At 45.8% G+C, this 12,711-nt stretch overlaps 5 non-coding genes across 5 annotated transcripts; all 5 read right to left on the bottom strand.

Annotated features, from left to right (window-relative positions):
• Window positions 1-1,889: 1,889 nt before the first annotated feature.
• Window positions 1,890-2,080, bottom strand: LOC130335030 (U2 spliceosomal RNA). Its single transcript, XR_008876740.1, has one exon. It is a non-coding gene; the product is annotated as a U2 spliceosomal RNA (small nuclear RNA).
• A 2,099-nt stretch (window positions 2,081-4,179) lies between these two features.
• Window positions 4,180-4,370, bottom strand: LOC130335018 (U2 spliceosomal RNA). The gene has a single exon (XR_008876729.1). It is a non-coding gene; the product is annotated as a U2 spliceosomal RNA (small nuclear RNA).
• A 2,091-nt stretch (window positions 4,371-6,461) lies between these two features.
• LOC130335119 (U2 spliceosomal RNA) lies at window positions 6,462-6,652 on the bottom strand. Its single transcript, XR_008876813.1, has one exon. It is a non-coding gene; the product is annotated as a U2 spliceosomal RNA (small nuclear RNA).
• A 2,073-nt stretch (window positions 6,653-8,725) lies between these two features.
• On the bottom strand, window positions 8,726-8,916 carry LOC130335107 (U2 spliceosomal RNA). Its single transcript, XR_008876802.1, has one exon. It is a non-coding gene; the product is annotated as a U2 spliceosomal RNA (small nuclear RNA).
• Window positions 8,917-11,009: 2,093 nt separating this feature from the next.
• On the bottom strand, window positions 11,010-11,200 carry LOC130335095 (U2 spliceosomal RNA). Its single transcript, XR_008876790.1, has one exon. It is a non-coding gene; the product is annotated as a U2 spliceosomal RNA (small nuclear RNA).
• Window positions 11,201-12,711: the final 1,511 nt, after the last annotated feature.

Below are 12,711 nucleotides of genomic sequence, written 5' to 3'. Positions count from 1 at the left end.
ATGCAATCCATAACCCGGATTTGCCAGGAACCCTTCTTACTCCTCCTACTTGCATGTGACACTGGGCTTAGGATCTGCATAGGAAACACACACACAAGCACACACCTACCTTTGTTGCCTGCAGATGCCTCCTTGGCTGTCCCCAAACGGTATCAAACCAACACCCACGGGAAGCTGTAAGCATAGAGGACATGCCTGCACCCCATTGGACTTACCTGTGTGGGTTAAATCCGGGTTATTTGACAACCTATGGCGGTGATGGTTCTGCTCAGGCAGAGCAGTGCTGATGCTCCTCATAAAGCTGTCGCTGCTGTGAAGGTTCTAGGTGACATCACAATCCCTATGGTTACATACACGACAAAGCTGGGTTGTTGTTGTTTACACTCTGCAAGGCCTGTGGAAGTGAGTGACATCATAGCACTGTAGTTCTGAGGGTTCTAGATGGATGCAACAATCTCCTGTTGCTTCTATGAAGGCCATAATAGACGACATCACCAAACAGCTCCATAGTCACATACACAGCAAAGGAGAGATGTTGTTTACACCTAGTGATGTCAGTGGTATTGAGTGACATCACAGCACAGTGCTAAGGCTCCTGGGCCTGGACACAGCAGCGGCTGCAATATCTCAACGGAGAATACGTTTATATATATGTGTGTGTGTGCGCGTATATATATATATATATATATATATATATATATATATATATATATATATTTCTCCGCCGAAATCACTTTTAAACCCATTTCCACCTTTTTTTCCCTTCTCTTCCTCTTACTTTTTTTTCACGTTTTTTTACGTTTTTCTCCTTTTCGCCTCTTTTCTGGGCGTATTATTCTTCTTTTTCTTCTTTTTTTTCGTCTAATGCATACCCCATCAGTGCAGCAATGCTTATTCAATACCGCCAGCAGATGGAGACACTGGGGGATAATTTTCTAAGGATTTATACTGATTTTTCCTGTCTGAATTTGTCGCACAGAAAGTTGCAGGCCAAATATGTGTGACATTTCTGCGACTTTAGCTTCTAGAGCATTTTTACAACATTATACATAGGTGCTGAATACATAAAAAGCGACTGTTCAGCGACAGACAAGTCGCATCGGCTGAAAGTAGGCCAGAATGTCAGTCCATGTTGGAGCAGGTTTAGATACAGTCTAAAGCATAGATCTCAAAGTCTGTGCACAGAATTTAGCAAGGGCCTCGCACCTTCTGATGCATCAGGTAGGTGCACTATAGCATAGCCTAACCCTCTGTACTTTGGTCTATATTGATGCGGGACATAGACAGCCAGCTGATGACCAATCCATTAGTGCAATGGATGGCTGGAAGCATTTGTCTTTGCCTTTGCAATACCACAGAAGCAATGCATGGTCAATGTACAGCAATGACACACCTGTGTGAACAGCCAGGAGACCCCCCCATGTTATGTTACATAGTTACATAGTTAGTACGGTCGAAAAAAGACATATGTCCATCAAGTTCAACCAGGGAATTAAGGGGTAGGGGTGTGGCGCGATATTGGGGAAGGGATGAGATTTTATATTTCTTCATAAGCATTAATCTTATTTTGTCAATTAGGAACATTCAGCACCCACCCGCTATCAAGGCAGCTGCCTATCATGTCATGCCCTACCTGCACAGGTGTGCTGGCTACTCAAATGATCCAATTAAGGAGGCCATTTAGTCAGCAGCAGCAGAAGTCCTGTGCCTGGACGCTCCAACAGCGGCCAGACACAAGCAGAAGCAGCAGAAGCAGCAGCAGCACCACCTTTTGTTTTTTGGCTGCAGCAGCAGCAGCAGCAGCAGCAAGGCCCACAGGGCTGGCTAGCTGGCTAGCCAGCAAGCAGGTAGCAATGAAAGTAGGAATCTTTCTTTTTAACCCTGTAAGGGGGTGGTGCACTGTACCCGAAGATACTGCCATATCGGGTCAATGCATAGGGCGACGGAAGCAAGCTTCGAAATCGGCCCCCGTTCTCAAAAATCCATTTAATATATGGTCCCCAGATAGGGGACGTATCAGATATTAAACTGATAAGAACAGATACTACACTTGATCTTAGCCAAAAGGCCGAGAAGCGATAACCGTGAAAGGGGCGGGCCCAACAAGGTCCCCTTCATGGGCACTATCACTGCTTGCTGTCAGGGAGGCTGCCAGACAATTTTCCATGCACACTCTGGGCTGGGGGGCAGTCAACCACCAGTACACACAGCAGAACCTAAACCCATACCATTATTGCTAAGCAGCAAGACAGGGGCCCATTGCACTCCCACGGGGCCTTTTTAAATGCAATCCATAACCCGGATTTGCCAGGAACCCTTCTTACTCCTCCTACTTGCATGTGACACTGGGCTTAGGATCTGCATAGGAAACACACACACAAGCACACACCTACCTTTGTTGCCTGCAGATGCCTCCTTGGCTGTCCCCAAACGGTATCAAACCAACACCCACGGGAAGCTGTAAGCATAGAGGACATGCCTGCACCCCATTGGACTTACCTGTGTGGGTTAAATCCGGGTTATTTGACAACCTATGGCGGTGATGGTTCTGCTCAGGCAGAGCAGTGCTGATGCTCCTCATAAAGCTGTCGCTGCTGTGAAGGTTCTAGGTGACATCACAATCCCTATGGTTACATACACGACAAAGCTGGGTTGTTGTTGTTTACACTCTGCAAGGCCTGTGGAAGTGAGTGACATCATAGCACTGTAGTTCTGAGGGTTCTAGATGGATGCAACAATCTCCTGTTGCTTCTATGAAGGCCATAATAGACGACATCACCAAACAGCTCCATAGTCACATACACAGCAAAGGAGAGATGTTGTTTACACCTAGTGATGTCAGTGGTATTGAGTGACATCACAGCACAGTGCTAAGGCTCCTGGGCCTGGACACAGCAGCGGCTGCAATATCTCAACGGAGAATACGTTTATATATATGTGTGTGTGTGCGCGTATATATATATATATATATATATATATATATATATATATATATATACATATATATTTCTCCGCCGAAATCACTTTTAAACCCATTTCCACCTTTTTTTCCCTTCTCTTCCTCTTACTTTTTTTTCACGTTTTTTTACGTTTTTCTCCTTTTCGCCTCTTTTCTGGGCGTATTATTCTTCTTTTTCTTCTTTTTTTTCGTCTAATGCATACCCCATCAGTGCAGCAATGCTTATTCAATACCGCCAGCAGATGGAGACACTGGGGGATAATTTTCTAAGGATTTATACTGATTTTTCCTGTCTGAATTTGTCGCACAGAAAGTTGCAGGCCAAATATGTGTGACATTTCTGCGACTTTAGCTTCTAGAGCATTTTTACAACATTATACATAGGTGCTGAATACATAAAAAGCGACTGTTCAGCGACAGACAAGTCGCATCGGCTGAAAGTAGGCCAGAATGTCAGTCCATGTTGGAGCAGGTTTAGATACAGTCTAAAGCATAGATCTCAAAGTCTGTGCACAGAATTTAGCAAGGGCCTCGCACCTTCTGATGCATCAGGTAGGTGCACTATAGCATAGCCTAACCCTCTGTACTTTGGTCTATATTGATGCGGGACATAGACAGCCAGCTGATGACCAATCCATTAGTGCAATGGATGGCTGGAAGCATTTGTCTTTGCCTTTGCAATACCACAGAAGCAATGCATGGTCAATGTACAGCAATGACACACCTGTGTGAACAGCCAGGAGACCCCCCCATGTTATGTTACATAGTTACATAGTTAGTACGGTCGAAAAAAGACATATGTCCATCAAGTTCAACCAGGGAATTAAGGGGTAGGGGTGTGGCGCGATATTGGGGAAGGGATGAGATTTTATATTTCTTCATAAGCATTAATCTTATTTTGTCAATTAGGAACATTCAGCACCCACCCGCTATCAAGGCAGCTGCCTATCATGTCATGCCCTACCTGCACAGGTGTGCTGGCTACTCAAATGATCCAATTAAGGAGGCCATTTAGTCAGCAGCAGCAGAAGTCCTGTGCCTGGACGCTCCAACAGCGGCCAGACACAAGCAGAAGCAGCAGAAGCAGCAGCAGCACCACCTTTTGTTTTTTGGCTGCAGCAGCAGCAGCAGCAGCAGCAAGGCCCACAGGGCTGGCTAGCTGGCTAGCCAGCAAGCAGGTAGCAATGAAAGTAGGAATCTTTCTTTTTAACCCTGTAAGGGGGTGGTGCACTGTACCCGAAGATACTGCCATATCGGGTCAATGCATAGGGCGACGGAAGCAAGCTTCGAAATCGGCCCCCGTTCTCAAAAATCCATTTAATATATGGTCCCCAGATAGGGGACGTATCAGATATTAAACTGATAAGAACAGATACTACACTTGATCTTAGCCAAAAGGCCGAGAAGCGATAACCGTGAAAGGGGCGGGCCCAACAAGGTCCCCTTCATGGGCACTATCACTGCTTGCTGTCAGGGAGGCTGCCAGACAATTTTCCATGCACACTCTGGGCTGGGGGGCAGTCAACCACCAGTACACACAGCAGAACCTAAACCCATACCATTATTGCTAAGCAGCAAGACAGGGGCCCATTGCACTCCCACGGGGCCTTTTTAAATGCAATCCATAACCCGGATTTGCCAGGAACCCTTCTTACTCCTCCTACTTGCATGTGACACTGGGCTTAGGATCTGCATAGGAAACACACACACAAGCACACACCTACCTTTGTTGCCTGCAGATGCCTCCTTGGCTGTCCCCAAACGGTATCAAACCAACACCCACGGGAAGCTGTAAGCATAGAGGACATGCCTGCACCCCATTGGACTTACCTGTGTGGGTTAAATCCGGGTTATTTGACAACCTATGGCGGTGATGGTTCTGCTCAGGCAGAGCAGTGCTGATGCTCCTCATAAAGCTGTCGCTGCTGTGAAGGTTCTAGGTGACATCACAATCCCTATGGTTACATACACGACAAAGCTGGGTTGTTGTTGTTTACACTCTGCAAGGCCTGTGGAAGTGAGTGACATCATAGCACTGTAGTTCTGAGGGTTCTAGATGGATGCAACAATCTCCTGTTGCTTCTATGAAGGCCATAATAGACGACATCACCAAACAGCTCCATAGTCACATACACAGCAAAGGAGAGATGTTGTTTACACCTAGTGATGTCAGTGGTATTGAGTGACATCACAGCACAGTGCTAAGGCTCCTGGGCCTGGACACAGCAGCGGCTGCAATATCTCAACGGAGAATACGTTTATATATATGTGTGTGTGTGCGCGTATATATATATATATATATATATATATATATATATATATATATATATTTCTCCGCCGAAATCACTTTTAAACCCATTTCCACCTTTTTTTCCCTTCTCTTCCTCTTACTTTTTTTTCACGTTTTTTTACGTTTTTCTCCTTTTCGCCTCTTTTCTGGGCGTATTATTCTTCTTTTTCTTCTTTTTTTTCGTCTAATGCATACCCCATCAGTGCAGCAATGCTTATTCAATACCGCCAGCAGATGGAGACACTGGGGGATAATTTTCTAAGGATTTATACTGATTTTTCCTGTCTGAATTTGTCGCACAGAAAGTTGCAGGCCAAATATGTGTGACATTTCTGCGACTTTAGCTTCTAGAGCATTTTTACAACATTATACATAGGTGCTGAATACATAAAAAGCGACTGTTCAGCGACAGACAAGTCGCATCGGCTGAAAGTAGGCCAGAATGTCAGTCCATGTTGGAGCAGGTTTAGATACAGTCTAAAGCATAGATCTCAAAGTCTGTGCACAGAATTTAGCAAGGGCCTCGCACCTTCTGATGCATCAGGTAGGTGCACTATAGCATAGCCTAACCCTCTGTACTTTGGTCTATATTGATGCGGGACATAGACAGCCAGCTGATGACCAATCCATTAGTGCAATGGATGGCTGGAAGCATTTGTCTTTGCCTTTGCAATACCACAGAAGCAATGCATGGTCAATGTACAGCAATGACACACCTGTGTGAACAGCCAGGAGACCCCCCCATGTTATGTTACATAGTTACATAGTTAGTACGGTCGAAAAAAGACATATGTCCATCAAGTTCAACCAGGGAATTAAGGGGTAGGGGTGTGGCGCGATATTGGGGAAGGGATGAGATTTTATATTTCTTCATAAGCATTAATCTTATTTTGTCAATTAGGAACATTCAGCACCCACCCGCTATCAAGGCAGCTGCCTATCATGTCATGCCCTACCTGCACAGGTGTGCTGGCTACTCAAATGATCCAATTAAGGAGGCCATTTAGTCAGCAGCAGCAGAAGTCCTGTGCCTGGACGCTCCAACAGCGGCCAGACACAAGCAGAAGCAGCAGAAGCAGCAGCAGCACCACCTTTTGTTTTTTGGCTGCAGCAGCAGCAGCAGCAGCAGCAAGGCCCACAGGGCTGGCTAGCTGGCTAGCCAGCAAGCAGGTAGCAATGAAAGTAGGAATCTTTCTTTTTAACCCTGTAAGGGGGTGGTGCACTGTACCCGAAGATACTGCCATATCGGGTCAATGCATAGGGCGACGGAAGCAAGCTTCGAAATCGGCCCCCGTTCTCAAAAATCCATTTAATATATGGTCCCCAGATAGGGGACGTATCAGATATTAAACTGATAAGAACAGATACTACACTTGATCTTAGCCAAAAGGCCGAGAAGCGATAACCGTGAAAGGGGCGGGCCCAACAAGGTCCCCTTCATGGGCACTATCACTGCTTGCTGTCAGGGAGGCTGCCAGACAATTTTCCATGCACACTCTGGGCTGGGGGGCAGTCAACCACCAGTACACACAGCAGAACCTAAACCCATACCATTATTGCTAAGCAGCAAGACAGGGGCCCATTGCACTCCCACGGGGCCTTTTTAAATGCAATCCATAACCCGGATTTGCCAGGAACCCTTCTTACTCCTCCTACTTGCATGTGACACTGGGCTTAGGATCTGCATAGGAAACACACACACAAGCACACACCTACCTTTGTTGCCTGCAGATGCCTCCTTGGCTGTCCCCAAACGGTATCAAACCAACACCCACGGGAAGCTGTAAGCATAGAGGACATGCCTGCACCCCATTGGACTTACCTGTGTGGGTTAAATCCGGGTTATTTGACAACCTATGGCGGTGATGGTTCTGCTCAGGCAGAGCAGTGCTGATGCTCCTCATAAAGCTGTCGCTGCTGTGAAGGTTCTAGGTGACATCACAATCCCTATGGTTACATACACGACAAAGCTGGGTTGTTGTTGTTTACACTCTGCAAGGCCTGTGGAAGTGAGTGACATCATAGCACTGTAGTTCTGAGGGTTCTAGATGGATGCAACAATCTCCTGTTGCTTCTATGAAGGCCATAATAGACGACATCACCAAACAGCTCCATAGTCACATACACAGCAAAGGAGAGATGTTGTTTACACCTAGTGATGTCAGTGGTATTGAGTGACATCACAGCACAGTGCTAAGGCTCCTGGGCCTGGACACAGCAGCGGCTGCAATATCTCAACGGAGAATACGTTTATATATATGTGTGTGTGTGCGCGTATATATATATATATATATATATATATATTTCTCCGCCGAAATCACTTTTAAACCCATTTCCACCTTTTTTTCCCTTCTCTTCCTCTTACTTTTTTTTCACGTTTTTTTACGTTTTTCTCCTTTTCGCCTCTTTTCTGGGCGTATTATTCTTCTTTTTCTTCTTTTTTTTCGTCTAATGCATACCCCATCAGTGCAGCAATGCTTATTCAATACCGCCAGCAGATGGAGACACTGGGGGATAATTTTCTAAGGATTTATACTGATTTTTCCTGTCTGAATTTGTCGCACAGAAAGTTGCAGGCCAAATATGTGTGACATTTCTGCGACTTTAGCTTCTAGAGCATTTTTACAACATTATACATAGGTGCTGAATACATAAAAAGCGACTGTTCAGCGACAGACAAGTCGCATCGGCTGAAAGTAGGCCAGAATGTCAGTCCATGTTGGAGCAGGTTTAGATACAGTCTAAAGCATAGATCTCAAAGTCTGTGCACAGAATTTAGCAAGGGCCTCGCACCTTCTGATGCATCAGGTAGGTGCACTATAGCATAGCCTAACCCTCTGTACTTTGGTCTATATTGATGCGGGACATAGACAGCCAGCTGATGACCAATCCATTAGTGCAATGGATGGCTGGAAGCATTTGTCTTTGCCTTTGCAATACCACAGAAGCAATGCATGGTCAATGTACAGCAATGACACACCTGTGTGAACAGCCAGGAGACCCCCCCATGTTATGTTACATAGTTACATAGTTAGTACGGTCGAAAAAAGACATATGTCCATCAAGTTCAACCAGGGAATTAAGGGGTAGGGGTGTGGCGCGATATTGGGGAAGGGATGAGATTTTATATTTCTTCATAAGCATTAATCTTATTTTGTCAATTAGGAACATTCAGCACCCACCCGCTATCAAGGCAGCTGCCTATCATGTCATGCCCTACCTGCACAGGTGTGCTGGCTACTCAAATGATCCAATTAAGGAGGCCATTTAGTCAGCAGCAGCAGAAGTCCTGTGCCTGGACGCTCCAACAGCGGCCAGACACAAGCAGAAGCAGCAGAAGCAGCAGCAGCACCACCTTTTGTTTTTTGGCTGCAGCAGCAGCAGCAGCAGCAGCAAGGCCCACAGGGCTGGCTAGCTGGCTAGCCAGCAAGCAGGTAGCAATGAAAGTAGGAATCTTTCTTTTTAACCCTGTAAGGGGGTGGTGCACTGTACCCGAAGATACTGCCATATCGGGTCAATGCATAGGGCGACGGAAGCAAGCTTCGAAATCGGCCCCCGTTCTCAAAAATCCATTTAATATATGGTCCCCAGATAGGGGACGTATCAGATATTAAACTGATAAGAACAGATACTACACTTGATCTTAGCCAAAAGGCCGAGAAGCGATAACCGTGAAAGGGGCGGGCCCAACAAGGTCCCCTTCATGGGCACTATCACTGCTTGCTGTCAGGGAGGCTGCCAGACAATTTTCCATGCACACTCTGGGCTGGGGGGCAGTCAACCACCAGTACACACAGCAGAACCTAAACCCATACCATTATTGCTAAGCAGCAAGACAGGGGCCCATTGCACTCCCACGGGGCCTTTTTAAATGCAATCCATAACCCGGATTTGCCAGGAACCCTTCTTACTCCTCCTACTTGCATGTGACACTGGGCTTAGGATCTGCATAGGAAACACACACACAAGCACACACCTACCTTTGTTGCCTGCAGATGCCTCCTTGGCTGTCCCCAAACGGTATCAAACCAACACCCACGGGAAGCTGTAAGCATAGAGGACATGCCTGCACCCCATTGGACTTACCTGTGTGGGTTAAATCCGGGTTATTTGACAACCTATGGCGGTGATGGTTCTGCTCAGGCAGAGCAGTGCTGATGCTCCTCATAAAGCTGTCGCTGCTGTGAAGGTTCTAGGTGACATCACAATCCCTATGGTTACATACACGACAAAGCTGGGTTGTTGTTGTTTACACTCTGCAAGGCCTGTGGAAGTGAGTGACATCATAGCACTGTAGTTCTGAGGGTTCTAGATGGATGCAACAATCTCCTGTTGCTTCTATGAAGGCCATAATAGACGACATCACCAAACAGCTCCATAGTCACATACACAGCAAAGGAGAGATGTTGTTTACACCTAGTGATGTCAGTGGTATTGAGTGACATCACAGCACAGTGCTAAGGCTCCTGGGCCTGGACACAGCAGCGGCTGCAATATCTCAACGGAGAATACGTTTATATATATGTGTGTGTGTGCGCGTATATATATATATATATATATATATATATATATATATATATATATATATTTCTCCGCCGAAATCACTTTTAAACCCATTTCCACCTTTTTTTCCCTTCTCTTCCTCTTACTTTTTTTTCACGTTTTTTTACGTTTTTCTCCTTTTCGCCTCTTTTCTGGGCGTATTATTCTTCTTTTTCTTCTTTTTTTTCGTCTAATGCATACCCCATCAGTGCAGCAATGCTTATTCAATACCGCCAGCAGATGGAGACACTGGGGGATAATTTTCTAAGGATTTATACTGATTTTTCCTGTCTGAATTTGTCGCACAGAAAGTTGCAGGCCAAATATGTGTGACATTTCTGCGACTTTAGCTTCTAGAGCATTTTTACAACATTATACATAGGTGCTGAATACATAAAAAGCGACTGTTCAGCGACAGACAAGTCGCATCGGCTGAAAGTAGGCCAGAATGTCAGTCCATGTTGGAGCAGGTTTAGATACAGTCTAAAGCATAGATCTCAAAGTCTGTGCACAGAATTTAGCAAGGGCCTCGCACCTTCTGATGCATCAGGTAGGTGCACTATAGCATAGCCTAACCCTCTGTACTTTGGTCTATATTGATGCGGGACATAGACAGCCAGCTGATGACCAATCCATTAGTGCAATGGATGGCTGGAAGCATTTGTCTTTGCCTTTGCAATACCACAGAAGCAATGCATGGTCAATGTACAGCAATGACACACCTGTGTGAACAGCCAGGAGACCCCCCCATGTTATGTTACATAGTTACATAGTTAGTACGGTCGAAAAAAGACATATGTCCATCAAGTTCAACCAGGGAATTAAGGGGTAGGGGTGTGGCGCGATATTGGGGAAGGGATGAGATTTTATATTTCTTCATAAGCATTAATCTTATTTTGTCAATTAGGAACATTCAGCACCCACCCGCTATCAAGGCAGCTGCCTATCATGTCATGCCCTACCTGCACAGGTGTGCTGGCTACTCAAATGATCCAATTAAGGAGGCCATTTAGTCAGCAGCAGCAGAAGTCCTGTGCCTGGACGCTCCAACAGCGGCCAGACACAAGCAGAAGCAGCAGAAGCAGCAGCAGCACCACCTTTTGTTTTTTGGCTGCAGCAGCAGCAGCAGCAGCAGCAAGGCCCACAGGGCTGGCTAGCTGGCTAGCCAGCAAGCAGGTAGCAATGAAAGTAGGAATCTTTCTTTTTAACCCTGTAAGGGGGTGGTGCACTGTACCCGAAGATACTGCCATATCGGGTCAATGCATAGGGCGACGGAAGCAAGCTTCGAAATCGGCCCCCGTTCTCAAAAATCCATTTAATATATGGTCCCCAGATAGGGGACGTATCAGATATTAAACTGATAAGAACAGATACTACACTTGATCTTAGCCAAAAGGCCGAGAAGCGATAACCGTGAAAGGGGCGGGCCCAACAAGGTCCCCTTCATGGGCACTATCACTGCTTGCTGTCAGGGAGGCTGCCAGACAATTTTCCATGCACACTCTGGGCTGGGGGGCAGTCAACCACCAGTACACACAGCAGAACCTAAACCCATACCATTATTGCTAAGCAGCAAGACAGGGGCCCATTGCACTCCCACGGGGCCTTTTTAAATGCAATCCATAACCCGGATTTGCCAGGAACCCTTCTTACTCCTCCTACTTGCATGTGACACTGGGCTTAGGATCTGCATAGGAAACACACACACAAGCACACACCTACCTTTGTTGCCTGCAGATGCCTCCTTGGCTGTCCCCAAACGGTATCAAACCAACACCCACGGGAAGCTGTAAGCATAGAGGACATGCCTGCACCCCATTGGACTTACCTGTGTGGGTTAAATCCGGGTTATTTGACAACCTATGGCGGTGATGGTTCTGCTCAGGCAGAGCAGTGCTGATGCTCCTCATAAAGCTGTCGCTGCTGTGAAGGTTCTAGGTGACATCACAATCCCTATGGTTACATACACGACAAAGCTGGGTTGTTGTTGTTTACACTCTGCAAGGCCTGTGGAAGTGAGTGACATCATAGCACTGTAGTTCTGAGGGTTCTAGATGGATGCAACAATCTCCTGTTGCTTCTATGAAGGCCATAATAGACGACATCACCAAACAGCTCCATAGTCACATACACAGCAAAGGAGAGATGTTGTTTACACCTAGTGATGTCAGTGGTATTGAGTGACATCACAGCACAGTGCTAAGGCTCCTGGGCCTGGACACAGCAGCGGCTGCAATATCTCAACGGAGAATACGTTTATATATATGTGTGTGTGTGCGCGTATATATATATATATATATATATATATATATATATATATATTTCTCCGCCGAAATCACTTTTAAACCCATTTCCACCTTTTTTTCCCTTCTCTTCCTCTTACTTTTTTTTCACGTTTTTTTACGTTTTTCTCCTTTTCGCCTCTTTTCTGGGCGTATTATTCTTCTTTTTCTTCTTTTTTTTCGTCTAATGCATACCCCATCAGTGCAGCAATGCTTATTCAATACCGCCAGCAGATGGAGACACTGGGGGATAATTTTCTAAGGATTTATACTGATTTTTCCTGTCTGAATTTGTCGCACAGAAAGTTGCAGGCCAAATATGTGTGACATTTCTGCGACTTTAGCTTCTAGAGCATTTTTACAACATTATACATAGGTGCTGAATACATAAAAAGCGACTGTTCAGCGACAGACAAGTCGCATCGGCTGAAAGTAGGCCAGAATGTCAGTCCATGTTGGAGCAGGTTTAGATACAGTCTAAAGCATAGATCTCAAAGTCTGTGCACAGAATTTAGCAAGGGCCTCGCACCTTCTGATGCATCAGGTAGGTGCACTATAGCATAGCCTAACCCTCTGTACTTTGGTCTATATTGATGCGGGACATAGACAGCCAGCTGATGACCAATCCATTAGTGCAA

This window comes from Hyla sarda, unplaced genomic scaffold (assembly GCF_029499605.1).
Source record: "Hyla sarda isolate aHylSar1 unplaced genomic scaffold, aHylSar1.hap1 scaffold_447, whole genome shotgun sequence".
NCBI lineage: Eukaryota > Metazoa > Chordata > Amphibia > Anura > Hylidae > Hyla > Hyla sarda.
This window is presented reverse-complemented; position numbering and strand designations above follow the sequence as displayed.